Source organism: Acanthisitta chloris, unplaced genomic scaffold (assembly GCF_000695815.1).
Source record: "Acanthisitta chloris isolate BGI_N310 unplaced genomic scaffold, ASM69581v1 scaffold32439, whole genome shotgun sequence".
In the NCBI taxonomy this organism is placed as follows: domain Eukaryota; kingdom Metazoa; phylum Chordata; class Aves; order Passeriformes; family Acanthisittidae; genus Acanthisitta; species Acanthisitta chloris.
Genome location: NW_008690338.1, coordinates 18,736 through 25,266, shown reverse-complemented (window position 1 = coordinate 25,266; position 6,531 = coordinate 18,736). Strand labels below are relative to the sequence as shown.

Genomic DNA, 6,531 nt, shown 5'->3' with positions numbered 1-6,531 from the left:
GAGAGGAGAGGAGAGGAGAGGATTGCTCTTAGTGAACTTAAACACCTTCTGCCTACTAAACTGAATACCAGGTTGATTTTTCAAATTCTGGTCTTTGTGTGCTCAGTGTCCATGCCTTGTGTACAGAAGGTGTTTGCTTTGGGGTATAAATCATCACCAGTTTCAGAGTGCTGAGACCAATGGACTGCAGGAGAACATAAATGTAGAAAATGAGGTATTGTGTGTTTCTTAATCCTGTAAGAGAATTTGGATCACACTAGGGTTTCTGTAGTGGGAAGAAGAATGATTGATTCAGTAGATGAAAGGATTTTTATTTCTTTCTTTATTTGGCCTTGACCATCAGAGGTTACTTAGGGTGCAATCCCATTTCTAAGAGGACCATTGACTTTCTTTTGGGAGTAGGATCAGGTATATTAGATCCAACTACAAATTACTGTAGGTCTGCTGTTTCCCTAAAAAAGGCATTAAGTTTTCAGGACTTTTTTTTCCCCTCTTTTTAATATTTATACATACAGATTGAAGTGGCTATTCTTAACCTAGATTCAGAGCTGTACTTCTCCTGAGAGAAAAGTGGTTGGGCAAACTGAAACCAGCTGGAACTTGCTGTGAAGAGCTTCACTCCTGGATTTTAATTTGGCCCCCATAATTGAGACAATTGGAAAAAGCTTGTCAAGGGTTAAACTGTGAATGGCAAATACTTGGAGCCATGCACACAAATGCCCCTTCCATGCTGAAGGGCCTCAGGCACTGGGATTTTATTGCTCTGGGTCTACCTCAGCCAGTTAGGGAATCTAAAAGCAGGCTGGAATTGCACCAAAAATCCAGTCTGCTAAGGTTGATACCTTGTTTTGTCCCCATCTCTAGAATTATGCAGTGGCTTGTTAATTCAAGGAATGGCAAAATAATCCACAAATATCCTACTTGCAAAGGACAGTGTGTGTGTGCTCTTTTTAAAATTAGGAAGATTAGTTCTTAATTAATCAATGGGAGCTCAGTGCTCCCACACAAACTATCCCTTCATGTTCGATTCATGTGCTGAGTGCACAAAGAATTGCTGTTCTCCAGGCTCGCCTTGGTTTCTCTGGTAGGACACCTATATAATATACCTAATTTCAGGCTGCTACCCAGACTAGACTGATGCATATTTGGTTTACTTTTTTGGCTTCCAAATTCCAAAGGTGATAATCCTGACTGCAGCTTGCTGTGTGTCCAAATCCCTTGCCCTCACGGTACTTTAGATTAATTCTTATGGATATTTAGTCTACATACCTGTAAGCATGAAAGTACATGCACCCACATCACACTCACATACATCTTTTATTATTTGGTATCCTTGCCCTCCTACCTCTCCTACCCCCTTAATATCAGCATTTTTAAATAACTCCAAGTAGATAATAAACTAAAATTACTCAAAGCAGGAAAATCACACTCCAGTCTTCTTTGAGCATTCACTGTGTTCATAAAATTTATGAAAATTACTGTTTATTGCTTCTCTGTAATAAAACTATAATATTTTTCCTTAAATCCCGATGCTAATATTCACTGAAGTTACCACATTGCATAGTGTGGTTTAATATTAAAATAAAATGAATAAGCATGGATGGTTACCTATGAATATTTAATTTCAAGGCAAGTGCCCATTCAAAGAGGAGTGCAAATATTTATGCCTAGCTAAATCGAGATCATTTTTTTTAAGAGGTTTCTAATATGCTGTTGTGAACTTTCATTTTAATGTGTCCAGCCTTAGTCCTGTGTCGTGTCTCACCCTTAGGGGTACGGGAGCACCCAAGATCCATAGATTCTCATGACTGAAAGGAGTGACTAAAGTCGCACATTAGTCCCTTGTCTTCTAGGCTTCTACATCCTGAAATTAATTTCAAGCATTGTTCAAAGTGCAGAGATGTCTAAAATCTATGCTGGACCCACTTGCTCAAATTGAAATCTTGGCCCAAATGTTTACACCAGTGAGGTACCCTATGGTACTACTTCGTGTCTGGTTTCAGCAGTCCAGGGTAAAACAGTTTGAAAAATGCTGCTATTTTGATTTTCCAAATACTTTTCTCAGTTCCTTGTTGGCTTTCCTCAACATTTATAATACTGACCTCTGTTTGTTACTTTCAGAACACAATTTGAGATTTTAAAAGTTTTATTATTTTTAAAGCAATGTTGAGGTAATTTGAGCAAGTGGTTTTAGACGAAAATTCAGGTGCTGTTCTTGTCAGGAAAAAGTAAGGAATGGAGGCCTCTTTCAGTGGAACTGATTTTTCAGTTGTTCCTGGATTTCAACAGTTAATGGGGTTAGGGAGATAAGGATTATCTGGGCACTTCACCCTGCACAGACCTGTCTGTATTCAGTGCAGCTTGCTTCCTATTCCAGGGTACGTTTCAGGCACCAGAGTTCAGGTGATGAACTCTAATCAGGTAATGAGCTGGGTCAGGATTTTAATGAAAAGGATTGGGACAACCCCACATGAATTTGGACAAGTGATAGTGGAATAGATTCTCTTCTTAAAAGGCATATTCCACAAGGGGTGGACACATGATCATAATGAACCTAACTGCTAGGTTTCTGGGAAGAGCTGGGATCTTCATTGGGAAGTGTGCCACACCTATGAACAGTCCTCACTGAAAGGCTATCTGGGATGTCTGGAGGGTTTTAGGAGAAGAAACAGGGCATCCTCTTCATTTGACATCAGGTATATGAGGCATAAGATATGATGGATGGGGAAGGGACACAAGACGAAAGCATCGGCCAAGTGAATGACTATGCGAGGCAGGCAGACCTCTTGAAGAAGGGTTGCACACTGTCTTTATGATCTTGGTGTGTCCTGTAGTGATAAAATGACACATGCCTTTGGTCTAGCTCTGAGGGAATACCTTGGAGGAGCAGGGTTGGTTCTTTCTGCCATGTGCTGGGGTCATTATGAAGTGATTCTCCACTAGTCCACTGGTGGTTCTCCACTTTTTCCATCTGTGCAGAAACTACACAGTTGTGTTGTGTTGGCTTTTCCCTATTTGGTTTCTTTAGTTACAACTCACTCAACTTACGAAGAAAGGGCTGTAAAAGTAGTGGCATGAGGCAGAAGTGCAATAGGCAGAAGCAAGCCTTCTCCACACTGCTCTGCAAAGAAAAATAATTAACCAATGATCAGTTTGCTGGGTGTGTTAAAATTAGCATGTGAAGATGACTTCCTCCTGCTCAGATGATGTCCAGAGATGTCTACAGAAGGTAACATGCACACTGAGAAAAAGGAACAATATTATAATTCTGGTTGTTTCACAAGAAATGTGTTTTCAGTTTCCTGGAGGCAACATTTCTGATCTGCAGTTTGGTATTCATTTTCTATCATAAGCACTTTGCTAACTAGTTGTTTAATCACTACATTATCAGTTTTGGTAATGTACACTTCTGCTAGCCCTAGGAGAGCATTTACATACTCAGTGGAGCAGTATGTTGCCAAAGGATTTCTACAAATTTCGTGTTCATTTTTGTACTGATGGCCAAAGTGAATCTCTGGCTGGAAGATTCCTGGATGAATTGAAGATTCAGGACCATGACAGGGTAGAGGCATTTGCTTGTTTACCTGATCTGTAGTTCACACAGATGTCTGAAGGCTGAAGTTTATTGACAAGATGGTGGCTGAGATGGCTAAGGTGTTCAATCTAGTTTTACTTGATGATCACTCCTTTGCAAATTAATAGGAGAGTGGCTATTGCCTTCAGTAGTGTTGAGAGTTGTCCTCAAGTGCAAAAATTCCCATTGATGTCAGTGAAGATTCAGGGCAGGTGAAAGACTTTTAAGCTGTGCCAAGAACGCATTTTTTTGGTCCTTGTCTGAGCATTTGAAATCTGTAGGGTTTGCAAGACCTTAATCTGTTTTTTCCCTCATTGCAGAACAGCTGTTTATGTAACATAGACTGTAGCATGGGAGGAATTTTGGTTTTCATTGATATTTGCAGTGACATTGGTCCTGTCCATTAGTAGGAGCAGTTCCACAAAAGCTTTGCAAGGGCTCCTCAGGTTCAGATTCTGGGCCTGCTGCCTAAAACTGTACACTCTCCACGGTCCCCAAGGTTTGACATGTGTAACAATGATGTTTTCCACATCCATTATGTACAAATTGTATGACATTGAAAGAATGAATTTAAAGCCACGAGTGCTTGCCTGGTAAGAGGCATGGGAATATTCCTGTTATAAGCGAGTCTATCATTCAGACACAAAGAGAAGCTGCCTGGTATGTCTTTTTCTTATTGTGCAACATAAATTCCACTGGATGGTTTTGCTTAAATCTTGCTATCTCTTTCATTTGTTGTGCTTATAACTAGTATTCAGAGTATATATTATTTTTACATCAAAAAAGAAATGTCTACTGCAGAACAGCCATAAACCAATAAATTTTGCAATGACTTACAGGCTTCATTGCCCAGCCTGGGTTCAGTTTTTTGCTTTGTTTTGAAGAACGTTTCCTTTTCTCGTTTGGGGAATGAAAGCGCCACTTTATGAATGGGTATACTGGGCCCCTGCCATACATAATTTTCATTCTTCAAAACAAAAAAGTCAAAAGAAACCGAAAAGTTGGTCATTGATTTAGAAGTAACAGCTGTTTAGAGATGAGGTATAAGGCTATAAGACACATATTTCAGCCTTTAGCAGCCTTATTTTTAGCTTCAGCTATAGAAAGAGAATTTTCTGAAAATTAATGCTGTTATTGTCATTAAAATGCACAAAGGTTTGTGGTGGATTAAGCACTAACACAACTGACGGTAGAATGTTCTTCTTAGAGATGTTCTTCCATTCCAACAGAAGCATGTGTGTGGAAGTCCTCTAATGCAGGAAGGCAGTTTGAATAGTCTACTGTGCTTTTTAGCCTTGTATACTGGGACTTTCTGTACAAAAGGTTTTTCTTGTCTTGAGGATGAAGAACAACCTTCCTGTTGTGCCTTTCTAGGTACTAGTGTACCCAACTAGTGAAACCTCTGAAGTTCCCAGTTTGTCCAGTGGTGCATTTTTAATGTTGAAAAAGAAAGAAAAAGGCCATAAGTACATGGATTGTAATGTGAAAGAAAAGAGTACATGGATGGTCCTGTTGGTTGTGTACTGAGTTAGATGCACTTATGTCTTGTGATTTACCTGAAACTGAGCTTGATCTCCAGACCATGGCACTAGAGAATTGTGGAATTCAGAGGTTTTGGAGTATACTGTGTATAAGGTTTAATTTTGAAGTCATCACTCTACGAAGACCTGCCCTAGAAATTAGCCGGAAGGAGCCAGGAGAAGTGCTGGAACATCCAGTGTGTTTAACAAGAAACTAACTGGATTTTCCGTGGATTTAATAATATTTTTGGATCAAACCTTCTGTGCAGTTTCCAACTTTTTGATGGGCATCAGTCAAGTTCTTCTGACACTTTCTTTATCTAGGCAGTTTCATTCATCTCTCTGCTGAGGTGTTGCTGCTCCACTTCATCTCGTGCTACACTGTGAGAGTACACAAAGCAAATAAATCCAAACAAGCGTAGAAGCAATGCTCCTCACACTCCCCTGACTTAGATGTTATTTGTTTTTGTGTTCCAACCCTGGTAGATAGAAGTTTTTTCCTGCCCACAGTTTATTGCTTATTGCTAGCTACTAAAATAATACCCTGCCACAGGCCACAAAAATTTTACCCTATAAACCACTTCTGAGAACAGCCTTATCCTTAAAAATAGGAAGGTTTTCCTTGGAGAATCATCCCTACAAAGGGAAGGATCTGCCATAGTTGGTCTAGATTTTTTATCTTTTTAAAATAAGTGTGTCTAATTCTTGTGTCAGTGAGGGGGCAGCAGATGAGTTGACAATAGAAAGCAGTGCCATCAGTATTTAGTTAACTGACTATCCCCATAAGGTGTAAAGCACTAGCTTCCTTCAGCTGTTTTGTGGACATCTTATGTTGTCTTGGAACAAATTTGTATCACAGATAAATCAACAGACTGGAAAGTTGCAAAATAATTCAAGTAATAGGAATGAAAGTATGTATTTAGTGTAGGTAATCTATCAGTTTGGATGGACCACATTCCAGACATCATCTCTATTTCAAAATAGAGAAAAAGTTGACTCCTGATGTGCCATCCAGAAAGATTTTTACAGTTTTGTGTCAACTTGCCTGTGCTTGGCATAGACGATACCAAGAGACCACCAAAGCAGTCAGTCAGCACTGTTACCCTGACTCTTACAGCATTTCCCGTGGATCAGATATCACAGCGAAATCTGAATTTTTATCTGTGACATCTTTTGAGGGAGGATGTTTTGGGTGTGGTGAATTGCCAAATAGCAAACTGGCAAGGAAGTTTGCAGTTCATCATTTAAATGTTGGGTGAAATGTTCTTAAGGAAATTGCCAACAGTGAGGAAGAGTCTCTGCTGCAAGCAGAGGCAGAAACCCTGGGAATGGATTGCTTTCCCTGTCTACACTGATGGCTGTGTATATACCTGCAGGCAGTGTCCTGTGACATTAAATGTGAATACTGCAGGATGCAGTTAAAAATTGCAAAGGGTT

General features: G+C 39.7%; 1 protein-coding gene across 1 annotated transcript in view; it reads left to right on the top strand.

Annotated features, from left to right (window-relative positions):
* The window catches only part of LOC103808968 (muscle, skeletal receptor tyrosine protein kinase-like), a 31,580-nt gene that overhangs the window by 10,001 nt on the left and 15,048 nt on the right, over positions 1 to 6,531 (top strand). The window lies entirely within an intron of this gene.